Source organism: Balearica regulorum, chromosome 2 (genome assembly GCF_011004875.1).
Source record: "Balearica regulorum gibbericeps isolate bBalReg1 chromosome 2, bBalReg1.pri, whole genome shotgun sequence".
Taxonomy (NCBI): Eukaryota; Metazoa; Chordata; class Aves; order Gruiformes; family Gruidae; genus Balearica; species Balearica regulorum.
Window position 1 is genome coordinate 167,700,396 of NC_046185.1, and position 22,757 is coordinate 167,723,152.

Below are 22,757 nucleotides of genomic sequence, written 5' to 3' on the forward strand. Positions count from 1 at the left end.
TGGAGTGGCCAGTGATGCTATGCACATTTAAAAATATAACATGAATGTATATCAAATATACCCAGCTGCTGGTGCACCCCACCCCTGAATGGAGAACGCTGTAATCTCATTTAGACTATGAACGCTGTCTTTCCTTGACTTTGGAAAAGGAAAGCCAAGAAGGATGTTGCAGGTGCCAACAGCAATTTTACCTAATTATACCAGATTAAAGAACATTGTCTGCAGTATCAGGTAATGTACTAGTGTGGGCAAACAAGAGAGAAGTTTGGATTTCCCATTTCTTTGGGACCTTGAAGACTGCCTCAGCAATGACATGTCACCATGGCAACAGCTTTAAAGCATAACAATTATCGGAGGAGAATTCTGAACCGTAGCTGACATTTTGCTATTGTAAGAATGCGTGAAAATTTGTGAGACTTAAATCTACTTATGTTTTCAAGGTTGAAGCTTGCCAACTTTCAACACCAGCAGGCTGCGCTGCCATTCAGCCAGACCTGGACAGGCTGGAGAGCTGGGCAGAGAGGAACCCAATGAAGTCCAACAAGGGCAAGTGGAGGGTCCTGCACCCAGGGAGGAATAACCCCGGCACCAGGACAGGGTGGGGGTGACCTGCTGGGAAGCAGCGCTGCGGAGAAGGACCTGGCAGTCCTGGTGGGCAACAAGCTCTCCATGAGCAGCAGTGTGCCCTCGTGGCCAAGAAGGCCAACGGTGTCCTGGGGTGCGTGGAGAAGAGCGTGGCCAGCAGGTCCAGGGAGGTTCTCCTCCCCCTCTGCTCTGCCCTGCTGAGGCCACATCTGGAGCTGTGTGTCCAGTGCTGGGCTCCCCAGTTCAAGACAGATGGGAACTACTGGGGAGAGTCCAGCGGAGGGCTGCGAGGATGATGAGGGGCCTGGAGCATCTCTGGTATGAGGAAAGGCTGCGAGAGCTGGGGCTGGTTAGCCTGGAGAAGAGAAGGCTGAGAGGGGATCTCATCAACACTTATCACTATCTAAAGGGTGGGTGTCAAGAGGAAGGAGCCAAACTTTTCAGTGGTGCCCAGTGACAGGACAAGGGGCAACGGGCACAAACTGGACCACGGGAAGTTCCATCTGACCATGAGGAAAAACTTCTTCCCTCTGCGGGTGACCGAGCCCTGGGACAGGCTGCCCAGAGAGGTTGTGGAGTCTCCTTCTCTGGAGAGATTCCAAACCCGCCTGGACGTGATCCTGTGCGACCTGCTCTGGGTGATCCTGCTCTAGCAGGGGGTTGGACGGGATGATCTCCAGAGGTCCCTCCCAACCCTGACCAGTCTGGGATTCTGTGACCTCAGTGAGCACTTAAGCACTCAGCGCATCTTAAAAAAAACCTCAATCAAGCCACTATAACTTTTATGTTAAAGGATTTACGCAGAGAACAGCAGGTGCTCTTTAAACTGAGCTTTACGTGGTGCTTGTGAATGGGTTGCTTTAAGGGGACTTCAGGACTCAAATGTGGCAGTACTATTATCTATGCTTCTTCACCCTGACTTGCAACTGCCCCAATCTTGACCTAGAAGTACCTTTAAGACAGAGAGATTTAGCATTTATTTAATCCTTGGATTTTCAGTTTGCAAACTTGTTTATGACAGTAGATTTTTACAGGGAATGCTTTAGAAAGAAAGATAATACACAACCAACACCACAAAACCCATCAAGTACCAAAATTAAGCAGAATACATGCTGGCAGCCTGACCAGCACTCTGGGTTAAAAACTCGGAAAATACGTATTATTTAGTTAAACAAACCCGTAAGATATCTTCATGCAAAAGGTCATTTATATAGACCAAATTCTTATGCCCAGATGTGCTCTAAATAAATACCAGTATCTGAGCAAATCAGTTTGACAGATTTAATACCCTGTGTATTTTAGGTTGAATATTTAAGATGTTTGGGAACACTTAAAAGGAACTGAACTAGGCATTAGCCATGTCCTTAAAAAAAAAAAAAAAGTCATGCTATCACTTCAGAAGGTGAGCAAGACTGCAAGATGAATCCACTCAATAGCAAATTCAGTATCTCTTTTTTTACGGTGATCTATTTTATGAACCAGTTGCTCTTCACAGATGCCATTCTGTGAGCAGTTCTGAGCTAAGGCCACACATTTCTATAACAAACCATGGGGCAGAGCTTCCATCATGGCTCTAATTGTATTTACTCTTCTAATCACGCTTTCCGACATAACAGGCAGCCACATTTTCAAGAGACAGAGGTGATCATCCCTAGCATATAATGGGGCATCAAGAGATTTTTCTGCTTTCTCAATGGGCAAAATGGCAGCGATGAACTGAAGGAGCAAGCAGGCAAACTGGAAGAAAAAACACACGCATACATAACACTGCTACTTAAGTGCTAGAAATCCATGCACTTTTCTGCTTGCTTTTTGTGGAATCCACTGAGCACAGATGCTGCTTTACAGGAAATTCTATCTTCTTCCACCTGATATCTATTACCTTTGCACATACGAGCTTCACAGGCTGGTTTCCAGTGCCTTGTGTCTCTGTTACAGAAATCGGAGCAGAAGTTGAGCGGAATGGCTCTAAAGGATATGAGCAGCAGGACTGGTGTCAGAACAGCCAGATAAGACCTTGTTAGAAACACCTGACACTCCTCATTAGTCACAGGTGAACAGAAGCATCCCCAGGGCAAGCCACATGCATGGTATTTCTTAAAACAGAGGAAAGAAGGCAAACAGCACATTTCCCCTGTCTGCAAGAGCTCCTGCGTTAAAAAGGGTAGATGGAAATGATAATTCCCCTTGTCTCCAACACTTATGTTTAGGCATGCCAAATTCAATAGTTGCAGATTACAAACACAACAGAACCTGATTTTGCTTTTACATTTTCCATATCAATTTCCATATCAATTTTGGGACTATTATTTAGCCCATGATGATACAAGAGATGCATCATCAGCTCTTATTAGACAGAGGGAACACAAATTTTTTTTTAATGCTGCCAGACAGCAATGCAACTAGTACACCAAGGAATACATTAAAAAAAACCAGTAATCTTGATTTTCCATTGCGCAAAGATAACAGGTTTAGAATCTCTGCAGCATCAACAGATTTCTCTTTGCATTCTCAAGAGCCACAACGTTAATATGGATCAGAAGGAAGAAGGCAAAAAAAAGCATTTAAACCCAGTGCACAGACACATGATCATTGTTCCTTAAGTGCTAGAAATCATTGAGCCACCCTACTTGCTTTTCTGGCATCTACTGCTAATAAACCAGCTGCTGCCTTGCACATCCCAAAGACGATCTTCACCCATGTCCCGTCAATGGGGAGGGCCATTGATAGGACCCAAGGCTTGTGCTGCCCCAGTGCAGCTGCAGAGACAGATCACCTCTCCAAGCACACAGTTAAAACTGGTCAGGGCTTAAGTGATGTGCTGCATTTGACAGCTGAATATTTCAAATCTTGCTATTTCAGAGGCTGGATTGCCTGGTGAAAAGTTACAGATCCTCACCGTAGTTCTGTAAGGATGTGAAAACATACTCCACTCAACTGTAATAAGCACTGTAAGACAACCCTGGCAGGGGTTTTGGTTGTTGGGTTGGGGGGTTCTTCCCCCTTGTTCAAGCTAAAAAGCCCTTCCAGGAGTCATGGCTATCAGTAGCACAGAGACTATATCCTTTACCTGGTATCAAAATATTTGCTTCTAGACTAGAGGGCATCCTCTAACAGAAAAGTTAGTGACACTCAAAATCATTACAGACAATATAAAATGCTATAATCAATTAAAAACAAGACCATTCAGAATAGGACTATATTCCAGAAGTTTTTAGAGGACTTGCTGCTCAAAAGCTTTGCATGGAAAAGACCAGATTCACAACAATTAAGCACTACCTGTGTCCTGAGATGCCAAAGCTACTGAATGGTGAACTCCTGATTACACGCAGACTTTGTCAGGACCTCACTGAGGTCCCAGCCGTGCAGAAGTCACCTATGGAACGCCCCACATTCTCCCAGTTAATTCAAGAGAAGCCTCAAAACATCATTTCATCTCCTCTCTGCAGGGACAGTGTACACTACCTAAGAGCTAAGAAGCAAGGACAGCTCTGAGCCATCTCCAACAAACAGACCAACCTCTGCCACTTGCGGAAACGAGCACTCGGGAATTAAGAGGGTGCAGGGGAGCAAAAGAAAACAAACATTCTCCCATTATTTATCATGCAGCACCAACATTTAAGACTTAGTTGCTCTGATTTGAGCTGGGAGAGTGGATTTGTTCTATAAGGTGTAAGCAGAAAGTGATACCACACCTGGTGAAAGGGAAGAAGGGGAAATAAAGGTCAGACCAGTGTAGCCAGATAGGGGATCATTAACATTTAGTTATTTGTCTTTTAGCTTGCGTATCGCATTTCCAAGGCATAAAGAAGCCCATCTTACCCAAGCTTCTGGGGTTTTCCATAAGTCTTAACACTTTGAGGTGATGTGAGGGAAAAAAGAAAAAAAAAGTCCTTCCACAAAGGATGTTTTTGTCTCTCCAAGAGGACCAGTCCTTAGGACTCACATTGGAGAAAACAAACAAAAGCCAATCTGTAAAAGGTAAGTTTCTCTTTTTACAAGTGGGCTGAAAAACCAAGCAGTTGGAGTAAGATTCAAAGCCAGTTTGCGAAGAGATTAAACGTTTAGTTTGCACTGGAACGCATTCATATACTCTGCATCAAAACTATGTTTTTTATGGGTTTTATAACAGAGTGTCACTCCTTAGCAAATTCAAAAGTGACTGGCCTTGAAATTACCCGATAAATCCTTCAGATGTTTATTTACAACTGTAAGAGTGATTAAGGTTTCTAAAGAAAATCTAAAGCTACCAAAAAATTAACTGGAACAGAGGAAGAACACTAATTTCCCATCATGCAACTGTCTCCAAAAACAGTTTTGTTCAGTACAGCGTGAAAGAGTGGGATGGAGCCTTAGTACCCAACATCAGATGACGACAGGTTACAACAAGGTGCAGACAGCTGTGTTAAACCGGAACAGATGAACAAATTGGTTCAAGATCCGAGACACGATATACGTAATGGTGTATTTGACACAGATAGGCCCGTAAATAATACCCTGCGGAAGACGGAAGCAAGCAGAGCACCACAGTGTAAGGCCATTCGTCTGACATTCACTCTACCCTGCCCTAAGACTTTGCAATGCATCATTAAACATGAGTTTTTAAATTTTTTGTTAACTTATCAGTAGTTATAGCCATGGCAAAAACAGCTAGAGGTGCAGAGGACATGAGACTCAAGCACTTTTATTTTGCTGCACTTTTGCAAATTGCTATTCAATCACAGTAAATAGTGAGATAGAGAACAGCGGGGGTGGGGGGGAGAAGAAATGAGAGACCCAGCACCTTACAAGACTCCTTCCCCACAGAGCCCATTTTATTTTGCTGGGGCAGAGGAGCAGTATTAGTTTGTCAGTGTTACCATGACAATGATACCCTAAACAAAGGGAGCGGGGTGGAACTGTTCTCTCAGATACTGCTTTCCTTGATAAGCACAGAACAGGTATCTGCTCTGAAGACGTAGCAAGATCAGCAGGAGTTTCCCATCAAGACTGAAAGCAGTACGACATGCATTGCTTTACATCGTGATCAAGTAAGTTAGTGCATATACTTAGTGCTTTAAAAATCTCAAATAATGTCTTCAGAAGCCAAGAGCTACATGAATAAATGCAGTATTGTACTATAGCTGAATGAAAAAAAATCCCATGTGAAAATGCTTCAGACGTACCAATAAAGCTAGATTCCAGCAGTATACTTAATCCAGCTGATTTCTATTTCTCACAGCTATCGGAAAGAAGAGAGCTCTGCAAAGCCACAAGATGCACGAGAGACCTACCCGCTGGAGGGAGAACACGCCATGTATTCAGCACAGCAAGCCCCAGCTGACCAACAAAACTATCCTGAGGGCTGCTCCAGTGCCAAAACAGAAATAACTTTCTAATAAAAACCCTCTCCTGCCTCCACACAGGGGCCTCGAATCCGGTGCCCAGGCTTGCTCAAGCACACAGGTAAGTTACTCAGGGTGGCAGTTCCAGAACAGCCGAGGTTTGCCCTGCAGCCAAGAGCAGCGGCCCCAGCTGCACATCCTGATGCTCCTGTGCTGAGATAGCCGATGAAGCGCTCCTCAGGCCAACTCATTACACAAATCAGAAAAGCTTATCAGTCTAATGCATAGGTTCTTACTGCAAAGGCCAACTGAAAAATAAATAATTATACCATCTTTTAATGTGAACTTAAAACTTTTTGGCTCAGATTCATTAAAAAAAAAAAAAAGCTGTTCGTATGCCCATCCACAGTTTCACTTGCATCCCGGCTGAGCCACAAAATAGTCCTGCTGCTGGCCCCTAAACCAGCTTAAAGCAAACCCAGGAGCACGCAGACACAGTCAGGCGCGGAGCCATGCCCGCTCACTCTGCCACACCAAGCGCTGCAGAGCCGGCACGGAGGCGGACAGCGTGCATGGCCACCAACTTCTGCTCAAACATGCGAGGCCGGCTTTCGTAGGAGTTACTTCTGAACTGCACTTGTTTGCATTTGGGGTTTTGGTGGGGGGTTGTTAACATTGCCAGCTCACTGGCAAGATCCAAAGCAGCTGTCTGGATAGATGAGTATGTGACTGGCAACCCTGCACCTACAGGCTCCGCTCCCAAATAGCGTGTTCACCACTAATGACACGTAACGAGGAGGTGGGAATTCAGTGGAATACAGTGAAACTGGCCAGTGCAACACGCCTGACAGCTACTAACCAAACAAGAAGTTGTATAAACAGCTCTGTTCCCATGCCACCCAGGGTTTGGGGATTTCTGAGTCAACAACATCTAGGTGAAACGTAGTCACTCCTGCTGCATTCAGATTTAGAAGCTGTTATGACTCTAGAATTACTAATTAGTTCTTCCATAATTTTTAAGACAAATTCCAACTAAAAGGAAGACAGGTATAATACATCATCTCATACGTAATTCCATTATTTTTACACTTCTCGGCATTTCATTAATTGACAGAAATAAACTATTTGCATTTGAGCAGACTCCAACCTTTTTGACTCCCCCTGCACACAGATACTGCCTTTTAACCTGGAACCAGCAAGCAGCTCTCAGTGCACATAAGAACAACAAAGAATCATACAGGGGTGAGAAACTGAAAGAACAAAACCGATGAATACTACAACTTCTAGTTTTTAAAGTTGACTTGGAATGAATCAAACTCACTTTGGTCCTGGCACATCACTGAATTCGTCACTCCCACAAGAATGGCAGAAGTTGAATTGCTGGGCTTTGCTCTTACTACAGCTAAGTTTTTCCAGTCAACTGCATATTTTAAAGCAACAATTTTATAATTTTAAAAATGAAAACTGGTAGAAAGTATGCAGCATTTCACCATGCACCACTTCCAGTAGCTTGCACTGCTAAATAAAATTCTATTATTATGTAATGTGGGGAAGGGTCCTCCTCTCAACCATCTCAGTTCAAAGGGCCAGAGGACATCCATCACAGCAGCACAGATACACTCACAGCCGATATTTCGTAGTGAACATCAGGGTTTACTCCGAGTTTCACTACGCAGCAGCTACAGGAGTCATTGAATGTTTTTCTTGTGTAAGTCTGTGACAAAGTTAATCCAAAGGGAGCATTAGATAAACTCTCTAACCCACTTCAGAGATTTCTTCATTTCTTACTCTGGCAAGACAGAAGTTCACTGCAAAATACAGCTGGGTGAATTTCATACAGAAGGCATACTGATTCACTGTACTATGCTTTAAAATAAATAAATCTACGAAGCTAGGGATCACTGCTATATAATTTTTAATTAAGATCTTCCATATAGAGTCTTAAAAAAAGTGTGATTGCCAGAAAAATAAGTACATCCAATTCACAGGAAGCAGTTCTTGCTTCACCCACCCCAACAATTAGCTCTTGTCTCCAAACTGAAGTGAAAAGCTCGACGGACGGCATCTCCTACCTGCTGCCGCGCCATGAGTGCATCTGAACAGCACCCAGCTCCCTCCGACACGACCAAACGGATTACTCAGTGGTCAGCCGACGAGCATACTTTTGTTTCAGCAAATAGTTTGAGCATTGCACAGTGACCAGTTGGTCACTAGGATGAGATCATTCCCAACAGCAAACTTTATCAAAAAGCTTTTTGTTACATGCTGTTGTACTTCAGAAAGTTAGCTTCGTTTTTATGATTAATTAGTAAAGAAGATGTTTTACAGAAAGGTTCGCTGTATTATTCAGAAAATATTCAGTAGCCCCCACACCTTCTTCCCCCCCTACATTTCTACCACTTTAGATTTAGAATGCTTAAGACATTTTTAAATTTTAGCCAAATTATTAGAATCATAAGGGGATGACTTCTGACAAGTATCAGGAGTTTTTGCGAAGGGTTTTTTTGTTTGTTTGTTTTCCCTTGGTGTTTGAAAAGAGGAAACACTTTTAGACTCTACAACATCTCTTCAGTTATGCTTTGCATTTATTCCAAAAGCAACAAGAAAATATTCTTAACTGTCCATACCTGGCCTCAGGCTAAAGAAGAATATGCCAGTATGGAAGGAGAACGTTGCTATTGCACAAGGTACTCTTGCTCATCCTTGCTCATTCAGCAAGAAAAAAAAAAAAATTAAAGTAGTAGCTGTAGTACCATTCCCCCCCTCAATAAAATCCAAATACTGTTCTTGGGCTCCTGAAGTTCAGCTCGGAGGGTTTGAAACACCTACTTTCAAAATAGCAGTTCAAGAAAGGTAACATAGCCTGCTCTGGTGTCCGATAGGCTGTAGACAGCCAAGTCCTGCACACAAAACTTCATTCAGTGTCTGAAGTTCTGATGTTGTACCTGTTCGAGGGCACTAACATTGATTAAGCCAAATATCCGGCGTATCCTAGATCTGTAAGTTCAACATCCTCACATAGGCCTCCAAAGGAGCTGATCCCACACATACTCAAGCATATGAAACATTCTAGGGTTCACTTCTGTTTCAAGAACTGTTCCTGTGTTTCATGCAAGAGGCTTGCCGGATAAAACTGGAACTACTCCTGAGGGACATAAGCCAGAACCCATGGCTCCTGACACCTGAGCACGCCAGGTTTGGAACCTCTGTCCAGATCTTCCCCATTATTTTGTTCCAGTCATGCAGGAATTCTCATCTTGGCCACAAGAAGCAAAAGCAAACCGGATGCAGAATTAAGATTTGCCATTGTGCAAACAACTGAAACAGATCTAAATGCAATGGCATTTATTAATGGCTAGATCACAGAAATTAAGAACAAAGACAAAAACTAGAAGTCATGGCGTATTTAGCAATCAAAAGAAACTTTGATTATCTTCTATGGAGTGATCAATTCTGCAGATCTCTAGTGAGGCACAGGCTGTCTAATCTCAACTCACTTTTCAGAAGGAAAGCCAGATGCTTCAGAAAGTTTCACCCTGTGGTTGGTTTGTTTCTTCTTTCATCCAAGCATCTGCTGCCTGCAATTCATTCGCCTCTGCAGCCTTTCAGCTTTAGCTAGACGGAATGAATGAGTCACTTAATTAACCTAAAGTTTACACAAAAGAAACGTGAAAGCAAGAGACTGCCTTTAATCAAATCAATACAGTGAGCATCTTGAACACGCTGAACTTTTATTTTTTTAAATATATTTTTTTTAAAAAATTAGTAGACTAACAGAAGTATTTTAGTAAAAACTAGCTAAGAGAGACTAAAAAACATAAGATTTGAGTCAATTCCACAATATACAGTCTACGTCCCTGTTTAGCAGATGAAATTGGTTCCCTCAGTATACACCCCTCTTTTTTGGTATTCTGCTTCTGAAGAGTATAATACAAAGCATTTCATCTTGAACTTATGGCTCCTGTACTTTGAAAGATTAAGAGAAAAAAAACTCTCAGAAGAGATAAGCAGGGACGTGAGAGTGATTAGCGTGACCTGCAAGCTACAAGTGTGATAAACCATGCTGAGAGGCCAAAGGTAGCAGTAGTAACCAAAGATAATCTTTTTTATTTGGAGAGAGAGACTTTTGAGCTGGTTATTTCCTCAACAGCATCAGCGCTTGCCTGTTTACAGATTATTCGCCTTCTACGAAGGAAAGACGTTTTTTGCTGCAGTAGGTCAGTGCAGGGAGCGTAGATGAAGACTCTGAAGAAGCCGCATGCTGCATCTGACCAGCAGACAGAATCACACACGATTGGCGCCCACGCGCCGGCCACAGGACAAAAGCAGCTGATCAGCACCCAAGGCTCCAGTGCAAACAGTTAAGAGGAGACAGCCCACACTTAGCCATCACCTGAGCATGGAAAATGAGATGAGTAAAGGATAAAACAGAAAACACGCCACTGCACAAATCCATGTAGATGAACCTTTTCCCTGACCTGTTGTAAGTAGTTCTTACATTTTCTTTTTTATTTTTTCTTCCCCCTTATGCTATGAAAGTGGAGAGAGTAATACTGTCTTCTGCCTTACAACAAAATACCAAAATAACTAAGGGTGACTGACTTCGCCCTACTCCTCTGCTGGTCATGCTAAAATATTCGCTTTTATTTCCCCCAAAAATACATTCCATTTATTCCTCTGATCTAGCTTTTTTTTTTTTCCCCCCTACTCCCAATCCCACAAAAGAGTTTAAGCTTGAATCTAAAGCTGCTGAAAAAACTACTTGGAAAAAGTCCAGTATGAGTAAGTAAGAAGTGTAGCTGGTGGATATACAGCTTCCCTTTGTAGTTTGACTTCTCTTTATAACCCAGTAATATCGTAAAGCTTAATCCAACACTTATGTTGCATAAATAATTAGATCCAACAATCTTTAATTTGAAAATTAAAATAATTTAAGGACAGAACATCCAAGTCACTTAAGTTACCTTTCTTTAAGGGTATGGGTTAAAAATTCCGTATGGAGAACACTACTACTCGAGGTGATCTGTATGTGCTAGGTAAGCTACTCAAGACCAGGCTACCTCTATTTTACTTCACTGTTTCAGAGGATTGTTTAGGAACCTGTGTTTATATTTTGATCCTCAATTTATAGATTGTGAAGGTTTTTTAAGCAATGCTACAACTGTTTAGAAAACTCCATGGTTTTACAGTTCTACAATCAGGATGCTCTAATGCATTTCAACTTAAATTACCTATTTTCACGTACTCATTGTGTTACCTCCTTCACATTTGCAAAATTAGTTCAGCACAATGGTTAATTATTAGAATAGTTGCAAAAATAACTCCCACTGAAGTTCTGATGATATGTTAAGGATATGCACCACATCAGTCTCGATTCCCCCCCGCCAGCCTTAGGCATTCAATAAACTGACATTTCTTCAATTAAAAAAAATGAGCAAAAGTGCAATTACCAAATACCACAAGTGCCTACTGTAAAAATATATAAAAAGAACAAATGCATTTTAATTTCATACAGATTTTAAGAGCAAGTTTTGCACTATATAATTTCCTGTTCAGTCCACGTTCAACCATTTGATTACATCAGCACCTCAAAATGATATTAGATGATGTGAGGCTTGCCAGAGGATTTCATTTGGGAAACGTAACAGGCACAGTCAGCATATTTGGCTGCTGAAAAATAAGGCTACAGATAAATTACATACTAGAGAAAATAAACATACCCCAGACTCGAAGGAAGAGAAACAGTTTAATTTTGATCACTCTTGGGCATTTCCAAGGTTGCTACAGGCATGTCACAGACAAAAAGCAGTTGAGGGTCCTTTCAGAAGGAAACCTGCATAAATGCAGCCATTACTACCTATTGCCTCGTTCCTCAGACAGACCTTGTCCGGGGGATCCAGGGTAAGCACAAGGAGTCTGGTCTTGGCAAGCTCCGCCAGCTGAAGCGCAGCTCTGGGCTGATCAGCGGGCATTTAGGTCCTGTTGGCACAGGACGGAGAGCATTGCTGTCGTTAAGATAGCTGATTGACTCTGCCAAGAGCATTTCACTCAGACAATCTGTGTTCCTCCCACTCCCCACATGCAATTTCTTTGTTAGCTTTCTATTAAAGAAAGGATTTTAGAAGGCAGAGGCATGGGCTCAGCTGATCATTCCAGAACAGCTGGCCCACACCTACAAGTTCAAGCTTTAGAAATTGCAATTCTCAAACTGGTCTCCACACATGGATTTATTACACCTACAGAAATTAGGACCTCCCTTTTCACTTCTATACAGGAAAAAAGGAAACTGTGCCAAAACTACACCATCATTTAAGAGTACCCCGTGTCCTGGAGCTTACCAGCATACTTGAGCTCTGCCTAAACTCTAGATATGTTGACCTCAGACTGTACCCCCAAGAGCTGTAAATGTATCCTCTACAAGACTGCATTTGCATATATGCAATCAGACTGAAATTGTGGCTCCAGAGAAGTCAGTTCCCCCATTTATTTTACTGGGGACAACACTTTAAAGTGTCAGCACTATTCTAGAGCTCAAGGCTTTAGCCCAGGTTACTGAGTAAGCAGGAGAGAAACAAACCTGACTAAGTTAATGGTAGCCTCATTCCCTCCCCCCGCCCGTATTCCTCCTTTGAGGCAAGGACAGACACAAACCATGAGAATAAGTGAAAACAAATCAAAACCACAATGAGCAAGACGACAGAAAATTATCTCGTTACACAATAAAATGTGAATATCTGGAATTAATCAATCTTAAATGTCTTTAAAGGAGCCTTATACAAAAAAAACCCACAACCAATATTCCAGTTTAAATCCATAGGAACATCAGACTTAGAAGAACGGCCAGTCAGTATGGACTGTAGCACGTATGCAGCACTGAATTTGAACTCCTCCATGTAAGAGCAGACGAGGAAGGCTCAGCAAGTTTAATGACCTCTTGCCAAAATCCAGTTGGCTTCCCTGTGAGTTTATATTGCTGCCTCTTAGCAATCCCCGCTGAGTAAAGGTGATCTGATTTAGGAATTTCAATATCGCCCTACCGATAGCATAAAAAGACAGTGTTGACTACTACATAATTCTCTGCAAGATTGCCATACTGGTAAGGGGGAACAGAAAATGCAGGTGGAAGAAAGGAATTCCCTGGTCTGGCATTATTGGGAGGAAAAAGAACCCATACAACACAAAATTTAAAAATATCCTACATTCATGTCTTCAAGTAAAAAAACGCAAAAGCTAGCATGGCTCTTAGAGGTTCAGACTTGGGAGACATTATTTTTGAGAACAACACAGCAGCTTACTGAGGAGACTGAATATAGCTTGGAGAGAGTTATATCTTTTAAGAGGTAACCTTGATGTGCACTGTGCAACTTTGTCCTTAACGTAACCTCCCTTCCGCTGCTCTGACCTGGTCACTCCCTCACTTAATTCCTTAAATGTATTCCTCTCACTTTCCAAAGAGAATTCAAGTTGCTAGTACACCCCTGAGTGTATTTTCTATTCTCCTGTCTAACAGGCAGTTACCAAAATAACTTTTCTATTCTCCCAGTGTCACTTTTGGACCATTTCCTACTCTCATTATATAACCACGGACCTCTACTTTAAAAGGGAATCTCTTTTTATCACAGGAAGTCAATCCCCCAGGGGAAAAACATCAAGAAGTCTGCAGTATGTTTAAATAAGACATGGCATCAGCTGATGCCAGCCAGAGTTAAGATTTTTAGGAGCACTGTATTAAATTACATGCTCCAATCAACCCTCAAACAGCTTTTTAAAAAGATCTTTGAAGCAAAAAAAAGAAAGCTACCCCACATTCAATACATTCAGAGGGATTATAAACAGGATTCGGAGAACAGCAGCATGGGTCAGATGCAAGCTCTGCTGATACGGATGCAAAGATGACAGAAGTGGAGAAAGGAACGCAGCAGTAGCAGGGCAGCAGAGTAGAACCTGTAGCACAAACACAGCTCATGGTAATTCAGAAAAAAAAATTTAAGAAAATCAATGCTTTAGAACCAAAGGCCTTTGTCAAACACGTAAGGAGATTTAACGTAGAACATGGCTATGAGTGGACAAATTCAGCTTCTCTTGTTTAGTGCATCACAACCATTTGCAACTCCATTGCTACCTGGACATGATTCCAGGAGATTCTGCCAGCAGAGAGGTCCGCAGTTAATGTGTGCTCCAGCACTGGGAACTGCAGACTAGGTTAACATCAAAAATCCTAGTGAAGTTACCATCTCCAGAGATAACCACTGTCAGATGCAGAGGAGCCTGCAAGAGTTATGTTTAGAGACAAGTGTAGAAGGATGTGCCCACAGGGGACGGTTTGTAGCGATACCAGCAATTACCGGTAATTTGGCAAGTTAAAAAACTTAGCAGGAGAAAACTAAGCCTGAAATCTCAAGGAGTTTCTTTACGTTTCCCAACTCTTTCAAATTAATATCCATTCTAGGAGATGGAAATCTCAGAGCCTGCCAGCAAAGGACCACAACACATAACAATAATAGAGAATACCATGAGTGAAAGAGTTGTTATAGTTTTAAGAAGACAATGACTGCTGATGCCACAGAAGAACAGCTGATCAATTTTTTAAACACCATTAACATCCACAGGTCTCAAATATAAAGCTTATTGGACAAATCTGGTTTTCAGCAACCACACAATGCCGTACAATACTCTTCTGTATTAAGATGTAGAACTATTACTCCTAGTAAAATCACCATTACTTTTAAGGGGAAATACAAGCCTAAAAATGATAGTTTGAGGCAAATTATAGGATCTCTCCTTAAAAGTGAATTCCCAAGCCGAAAATAGTTTGGACCCAAAGCAAATAAGCTAGAGTTACATCAAACCAGTGCTAATACAGATATACGTCCCTATAAATCCAGTCAGTCATTCACCAATTACACCAATGCAGGCTACTAAGAGGGTCATTCCAGGACAAATATGTAATCCCCAGTGTGACACTTGATCCTATTGCCCCACATGCTCTAAATCCCAATGCAAAAAAAAAAAGTACATTTTACCTAAAAGACCAGTTCAAAAAAAAATACCCAGTGCTCAGAACACGAGATGGATATATCTTTTAATTCTCATGTCATAAATGTTTAAATAGGTTAAAATACAGTCTAAGAAAAAATAACCTATATGCTTTAAGCACAAAGATATCCTGAAAAGAGGAACACTGCAGATTACGTATGTTGTAGCTTTATATGTAAATGCAAAGTTGTTACACATACAAGTATAGCTTGAGCCACCCACGGCATCCTACAGAGTTCCCATCGCAGTGTCACAGTAGTACCACCCCATACTTATAGTGGGTGACAAGCGTTATGGCTCATCATCCCAAAAGCGTTTAACATGAGATTTAAACCTTGACAACGATTACTAGTTTTATAGACATCCTTTTGGTGATGTCCCATCACTTTGTCCAACTGTGCTGGTGTAGGTGGAACCAACATACACCTCAGGAGCTGCATTCTGTGAGCCTCAGCAGGAACGCAGGCTCTCAGGCATGAGTACCAAATGCTGGGCTGACCAAGCATATCCTCCAGCATCTCAAGATCATTTTAAAGGTTTCCTTTTCATCCCACCTTTCTTTCCAGAGGTTTCTCTCTGCCTTTTCAGGGCTAAAAGAAAACATTAACATATATGAAGTTAGAACCACATGAATACTTCTGAAGCTGTGCATCCATAACTTTATGTTAGGAATCCAATAACAGGTCATAACATAATATATTGTTACTACTGCATATCCAAATCCCTTTAAAATCCACAGCTCCTGCTAAGTAAGAAGTCTGAATCATCTAGCTATTAACATCTAGAATTCTTTTTCTAATTGCTTTGATTCATGACCAAAAAGAGAAACAATTCACTCCTACCGCAAAGTCAAAAGGAAGGAAGAGCCGGTGACTCAGTTCTTTGTCTCACTCTTTGCTTCTTGAGTCTGCAAAGTCTAATTTGAAGCCTCTGCTGGAGCTGGCTCGTGGATTTTTGTCTTTGCTTTTGTCTTTGAAGTTTCCAATTACTTTCACTACTATTCATTAGGTACCTATGGACAGCTGAAAAACTGTTCCGAGATTCCTTAAGACCAGTGCAGATAACCATAGGAGCATCTTTAAAAAGAGCACTACAGTTAATAAAACTGAAACAGAGAAATAGCCTTTACAGAGTCAGAAGATTGGGAGAAGTAGAATACTCAAGATTAAAAAAAAATAAAGAAATACACAACACAGAGGAGGAGGCCTGAAAAGGACTGAGAGAGGAAAATTTAAAAATTTTAAAAAAAAACCCAAACCAGCAACAACAAAAAGAAAAGTTCCAAACTCAAGATTCATGCACTTCTGTCCAACAGAAAGGGAACCTTAGTGCAGACAGTAATCAGGATGCAGGCAAGATCAAGCACTTGGAACTGCTGTGCGCAGTGCTAACAATTACATTAAAAATGCTTTCCATAAGCTGCTGTTTGCAATAGTTTTCCCTCCATATTTCTAACAGCATTTCAGATCCAGCATCATTAATAATTCCACAAGACTCAAGCGTAGATCACGCCATACTTACCCACATGGGAAGAGAGCACAAGAGAACTTCCTGTGCAGACGTCTTTAGTCACTGCCATCAGAGTCCCTACTCAACCAGGCAGGCCTTCAGCCTAACCCACGATAAACAGCCTTTTACCGAACAGCAGGCCTCTTCCTCTTAGTATGCCTGAAACCCACTCACGTTTAAACTACTAATAGCTAGACGCTTAGAAGACACATGGTACTTTCCAGAGGGAATTAAAGGAAAACTGTCACTAAAGCACAACTTTTAGATTTCCACTGACATCCTGGCTGCCTGGCACCTTACGCCCTTCAATTGAAGGTACGTATGGTTTGGGGTTGGATTTTCCACCCCCAAGCCTTAACGCTTTGCGCTGCTCTTACTCAGCCATGGTGCTGACAGTGCTTCTCCATCACGTTTTCCCCAACAGAAAGCCAGTTTGATGAATGCTTGGCATCACCTTCTCCAACTAGTCGTTTCTACTTCCCCTTTAACAATATCAACGTGGGTCCTAAAAATAGTTCTAGAAATCCCACCTGATCACTGACCCATTTCACAGCACGTACAGCTTTGTTGGCATAACAGCGTGATAAAAAGTGTAACGTGGAAGCAGGCTGGAACCTCAATCCGGTTTTGTTATAGAAAAAAAAATCCGTAATATAGAAACAAGCCCTCAGTATCACAGTCCTAGAAGGACAAACTGCCAGAGTATCTCTAGCGAAGAGCTACAGTTAGACATAGCACAGTTAGCACAAGAAACGAGTGACCAGCGGGGGCAGAGGAAATAAGACCAAGTAAAAGGACACGTGTGACTTTCTGCCCCTTTCAGAGGCTTCTGAGCCTTTCACAAACACCAGGTAACTTATACGTACGTATGTGCTACAATCCTCAGTGCGAGCACCGAGGGTTCAGAACCCCAGCAGGCAGGGGGACGGAACCCAGCACATCCCCGGCACCAGAGGGGTTTCACTAACAAGTCGGAATTGATCTCATCTTCTCGCACTTCAGGAGCTGTAAATCAAGAGTAGGTAAACACACTTTGAAATTCATCTGATAAATGCTCCTGTAGTTTTACCTTGTTTAAAGCAAGTGTCAACACCCTAAATTCAACTGAAAAACAGCTTTTCAGGATGACGTAGCTCTAATGCAATTTTACAAAAGGAACAATGACTCACTCCCAAGCGGGAATGTGTTGGAAGTATATGACCTAATGCTCAGAAAGAAGCTTGCTTTTTCTAACTTTAACACGTACAGTATCTCCCCAACAAGTACAGTTTTAAAAAGGGAGAGTTTTTGCACAACGGAGTTTACAAAATGAACTCTTTTTACTTCTAATTAGTCCTTGCCCAATCAGTCCATCTGCAAGCATTTCCCCTAACCTTAATTTCAGCCTAAAACTGGTCATCTGTCCATAGAATTACATCCACATTTGACTCCACCAGGGCTAAAATGGGCTGGAGAGCATTAGAGGCAAGGACAGCACTGACTGAACATGCCAACCAACACAAAGAGATCATCAAACATGGATGGAGATGTTAAAATTAAAACACTGCTACACACTAGATATGAAACATTAGCAAGCTATGACCACTTGACTGACTAGCAAGACAAGCCTTCTTCATGTTCAACTGGATTCCTGACAATCTTGCTGAGGATCCTATCTGTGAAGGGTTGATTTAAAAAGATTTTATGTCCAGACAGCAGCTGCACAGCTTAGCAAAGAACTTGCCTGTTCTAACAACACAAAGCTCAGAATCATACAATACATTTAAAAGCTCAGTGACCATCCCTTGGGCTGGAGCCTGCATTGTTCTCAGTCTGTCTTAATGCTCATACTTGCAAATACTCTGGATAAAAAGGGGCGAAGTGTAGGTGGAAAATGGGAGTGAGTGACACAGGCTAATCAGGATTTTAATCATGCTAATGGCTGTGATTAACTGCATACTTCTCCTAGAAGCTTCCTGCAGCTACATGAGTAGCTTGATAGCCAGAATGCAGCATGAGTGAACTGCTCATCCCATTTTAATCTCCAGCTATACCACGTGTGTCACGTCATCCAGCGTGCAAGGATATACCCAATACTTAACCTTATTTCCACCCACATATCAAATCTTCCATCATGCCAACACAATCATTTTGGGCAGGGTACAGAGGCTCCAGCCCTGTGTTTGTCTATGGTAAACTCTCTTTACAAAAAAAGGTTACTGCTCCAAGAGACTGGAAATCTAACCTTCGCAAAGGAAAGCTAATACAGGGCCTATTGCATTACACAAACCTGCCTGAATAATGCAGCTACAACTAATTTTTTCCTAGGTTTGTCCAAATCACAGGGACATTGCTAGCTTTATCTCAAAGTTAGTATCTTGCTAGTCCTTGGGAGACCTACTAATTCAGCAGCTGCCACTCAGAGGAAACCCAGTAAGAGGCCAGGCAAGGATTAAGAGAGCAATGAGAAATACCCTTTTCTAATAGTGAGGAGGTTGGGCAGGCAGGGAAGAAATCAGAGCCTTTCCTCCCCATTTCTGGGGGAGAATGCATGCAACAGAATAAATAGCTCACCATCCTCCCACTTTCCAGCAGATATTTCAAGGGAAGAATATGTATTATGGAGTTTGGATATACCATCATTTACACATACATCCATTTTTCATCTAGGTAGTAGACTTACACTTCCCATTAACACAGCGTCTCCTGTTTTTTCTAGAGCAACAACTGTATACATTCTGGTATCAAGCATAGCAACGTTTACAAAATATGGGCTGGTATGACCACACACATAATTTAACAACTTATTCAGAGGAGTCTAAGACTAATCTCGTTCGGGAACAGATATTCCCCCCCATCAAACCCTTTCCTAGAGCTTAAATACTACTTAAGCATCACACTAGCATCTGTTCATAAACCTTTGGTGTTAGAATTACTAATCATTTTAAATAACTTTAATATTTAATAAGTTCTAACATTTAAATTTCACAAACTTTATTAAGAAGCCTCCCCAAGAGCAACATAGGGTACTAGTGTGAGCCAGAATATCTTATTCTTACTGTTACCAAGTCAAAAATCTGCATAACATCTACAGCAACCAATTTCACTGACCTTTCCTTCCCACAAGGAATTCTTTTACGTGTGTAAAACACCAAGTCATGAAATTGGCTTGGAGCTGTAGGAGGCTGGAGAAGTTCACCACAAGGTACACAGGGGTTCGCCTGCTGTGCGAGCCTACCTGCAGGCATTATTCACATGGGCTGCACTTCGTTCAGCCCAGCTTTTAGGCCGCCTCCTCAAGAGCCTGATCCAAAGTACATCCACCCCTTCCTCTGGGAGATGAGCTCTCTGTAGCAGATGACAGCAGCAATGACTGCTCAGGCTCAGGACTCAAGCTGTTCTGCCACCACACTGTCTGCTGTAATCACAGACACCTGCATTTCTCTGATCTACAGCTGAGCATAATTTAATTTGCCTTCAAGGAAAAAAAAAAAACCCACAGATGCAAAGAAAATCAGTTCTATTGCACTGTTAAGACATGAGGAAGCCATATACACAGACATTTGACTAAGCAAGAGATTGATCTATTTTAGTTGGGACAGGAAGTGTAAACATGAAGCTACAGGAAATAACTATCTGCCTTTCGAAGCAAGATTAGCTCCTTCAAGATTGCCTTTGAAACTCCAGAAGCACATACACAAAATATAATTTTGCTGTCTACAATCTGACTAGCAACAATATGATGAGTAACGTGCCTTGAACTTTTCATTCTTCAAGGAGGAGCCCGGAATTTTATCTTCCAATCTACATCTGGACTAGCAAAATAAATTATTTGGGATTTTTCTGGACCAAAACAAGATATAATTACACATTATTTGGCTTTTAAGTAACCATCACTTTCATTTGAATTGCAAGTAGCTGAATTCATCTTGACAGACTTACACCCTGTCTGACCAGTGGTTTCCCTTAGTCATAAGTTTGGCATATATCAGAATTTGGAAGTCTGTACATCAGTGCTATGTACAAAGAGACAAGCGTAGTTTAAATACCTACTTATCAGCTGAAGATATCGATAGAGTTGAGTAAGCAGGAGGTAAACTTAAGAATAGTACACAAGAGCAAGAAAAGTGCTAACAACGATGGGTCCAAACCAGACCTGAACTCTGCAAGAATTCAAATCTGATTTAACGGCTCAGATTCATTTATTTCTAGGGAAGAGAGGTAACCACTAAAATACTACAGGGGTTGGGACCTCAAATATAATTATAGCTCCATTCGCTAAAATTAAGGCTGCGTCAGCCCTTTTACAAACACCAGAAAGAATATGCAATTCATTTGTTTAAACTGAGTATTCATGAGACTTCATAAAATGAGCTTAAGACTGGAAATCAAGTCACATCCCAGCCTCCACACAGCCTTACCTACTGCCCCTTCCAAAAAAAGGGGCTGCTACTATTTTCATTGTACTTCTGCTGATCAGGTTGTCTTGTGCTTATGTTGTTGTAGGTGTGGGGGGTGTTTAATATCATGACAGAAAAAACAGTTTAAGCAATACTTTGGTATTTAAAACCTAGACTTAAGTGTCAAGTGTCCCTGGAAGGGAAACAAATGAGCACTCTAAACCCAAGTCCTTCAGAAGCAGCACTGCCGTCTTTAAACGACACTTACCAGGACTGTAAGGCTTGGCATGCACAGATACCAGAGTGAGTCCAAGTTGGTTTCAACAGCTTATGGGAGCCTGTTGTGTGATTATTCGCCTCCTGGTCTCTTTGCTCCACTCTACACGATGCCCACAGCCAACTCATACAAAGCAGTGGGCAAGGGCTAAAGCAATGCATTTACCCGTACCACCACGCTACTCATAACCTTCAAAGTTTCCCACAGACAAATTAGGCAACTTGTTAAAACAGATCTCCAGATATCCTGCAAGGGTGAGGTTCTGGAGTTCCCAGAGCTGAGCCATGGTGTTCAGCACTCCTCGGAGCCTGCCCGAGGATCACCAGCCAGCAACATGTAAACCGACTGACGGAGTCATTAGCTTTTAAGAAACAATCTGATAAAGTCAGTTATTAAAGCTTCAGTGAGTATCCGCTGGCATAAGGGTACTACCAACAGGCTTCCCATTTGTTCTCTAAGGACAAGACTGACCTAATCCTCTCCTAATATCATCTGAGGACTCGGGAGGAACGAGGGGTGACCCACAAAACTGTGCCCATGGCAACACTGTGCTCTAGCTGAACTTGCAGGGCCGTGATCTTCAAACCACTGACACTTCTTTGTATTATTTGATATTTCCCTGATGTCATTTCTGCAGAGACACATACAACAGATTTAATAATATCCACATCCTTCAGCTTTAGAGTCAACAATCACATTCACAAACAGATCAACTGTTCTGCCTTCAAGCTTATTATTTGTCGCTAACATGTAATTATTACCAAAGAAAACAGAAGACGCTATTGCAATAGCAGCAGTATCCTGTAAGTCAGTTAAGCTCTTTTTAAAACTGAAAAAAGCCCATCTCTTCTGATGTGAGGAGGGCGAAAGTTAAAAATAAAAAAGAGGAGTCCATGAATCCTCCAAAATGTATCTGAAAGGATAATCGGGAATTTCACTAGTTCTTATAAGGAAAAAACAAACAAACAAAAAACTTAAAGCAATTTCAACACAGGCAGCTCTGTCCAGCCAATACCACTTTTATCATAATTGTATTGCTACATTGAATATTTTTGAGTTATGATTTATTTGTCATTCTCAAATGAAGGAAGAGTTAATCAAGCTACAACAGCACCTTGTATATCAAACACCAGTAAAACACACACTACCAGATGGAATAATCAAGCCCTAGCACAGAGGAAATAAGCTTTGCAGTTGTAAAGCTCCAGCACAGTCCTGCCTTTTCAGTTTACAAAAAGAAGCTACAGCAGCGTCACAGAGCCCTGCGTAAGGAGGCACCAAGCGAGGCTTGCTGTTCCACCCGCTGAAACACTGAGAAAGTGCTTAGATGTCTATTATATTATTCAAGAAGCCGTTCAGATACTCTGCTGAAATTGTAAGCTGGGAAGAACACAGTTCACTGAATATAGGATTCCAGCTTTAAAAAAAAACAAACACCAAACAACACCCCCACACAAAAGACACCCACACTTTTTTAAAAGCTAAAATAAATTAGTTTATTTGTTAAATCCATATTTGTTCCCCAGTCAGGAAAAAGAAATGAGAGGCAACAACCAACTAAGAGTTATCAAGAAAAACCTAAAAAAAAAAATACCAAAAACTCAAACCCCAACATCTAAATTCAGGTTTAACATGTTCACAGATTGT

At 41.7% G+C, this 22,757-nt stretch overlaps 1 protein-coding gene across 22 annotated transcripts in view; it reads right to left on the bottom strand.

The window, feature by feature from the left end:
* MAP4 (microtubule associated protein 4) overlaps nt 1–22,757 on the bottom strand; it is a 162,652-nt gene that overhangs the window by 138,565 nt on the left and 1,330 nt on the right. The window contains exon 2 of one of the 22 annotated variants that reach the window (XM_075746941.1): nt 9,407–9,524. The exons of the other annotated variants lie outside the window; for them this stretch is intronic. The gene's annotated coding sequence lies outside the window, so the exon portion shown is untranslated. The remainder of the gene's footprint in view (nt 1–9,406; nt 9,525–22,757) is intronic. 22 annotated transcript variants of the gene reach the window in all.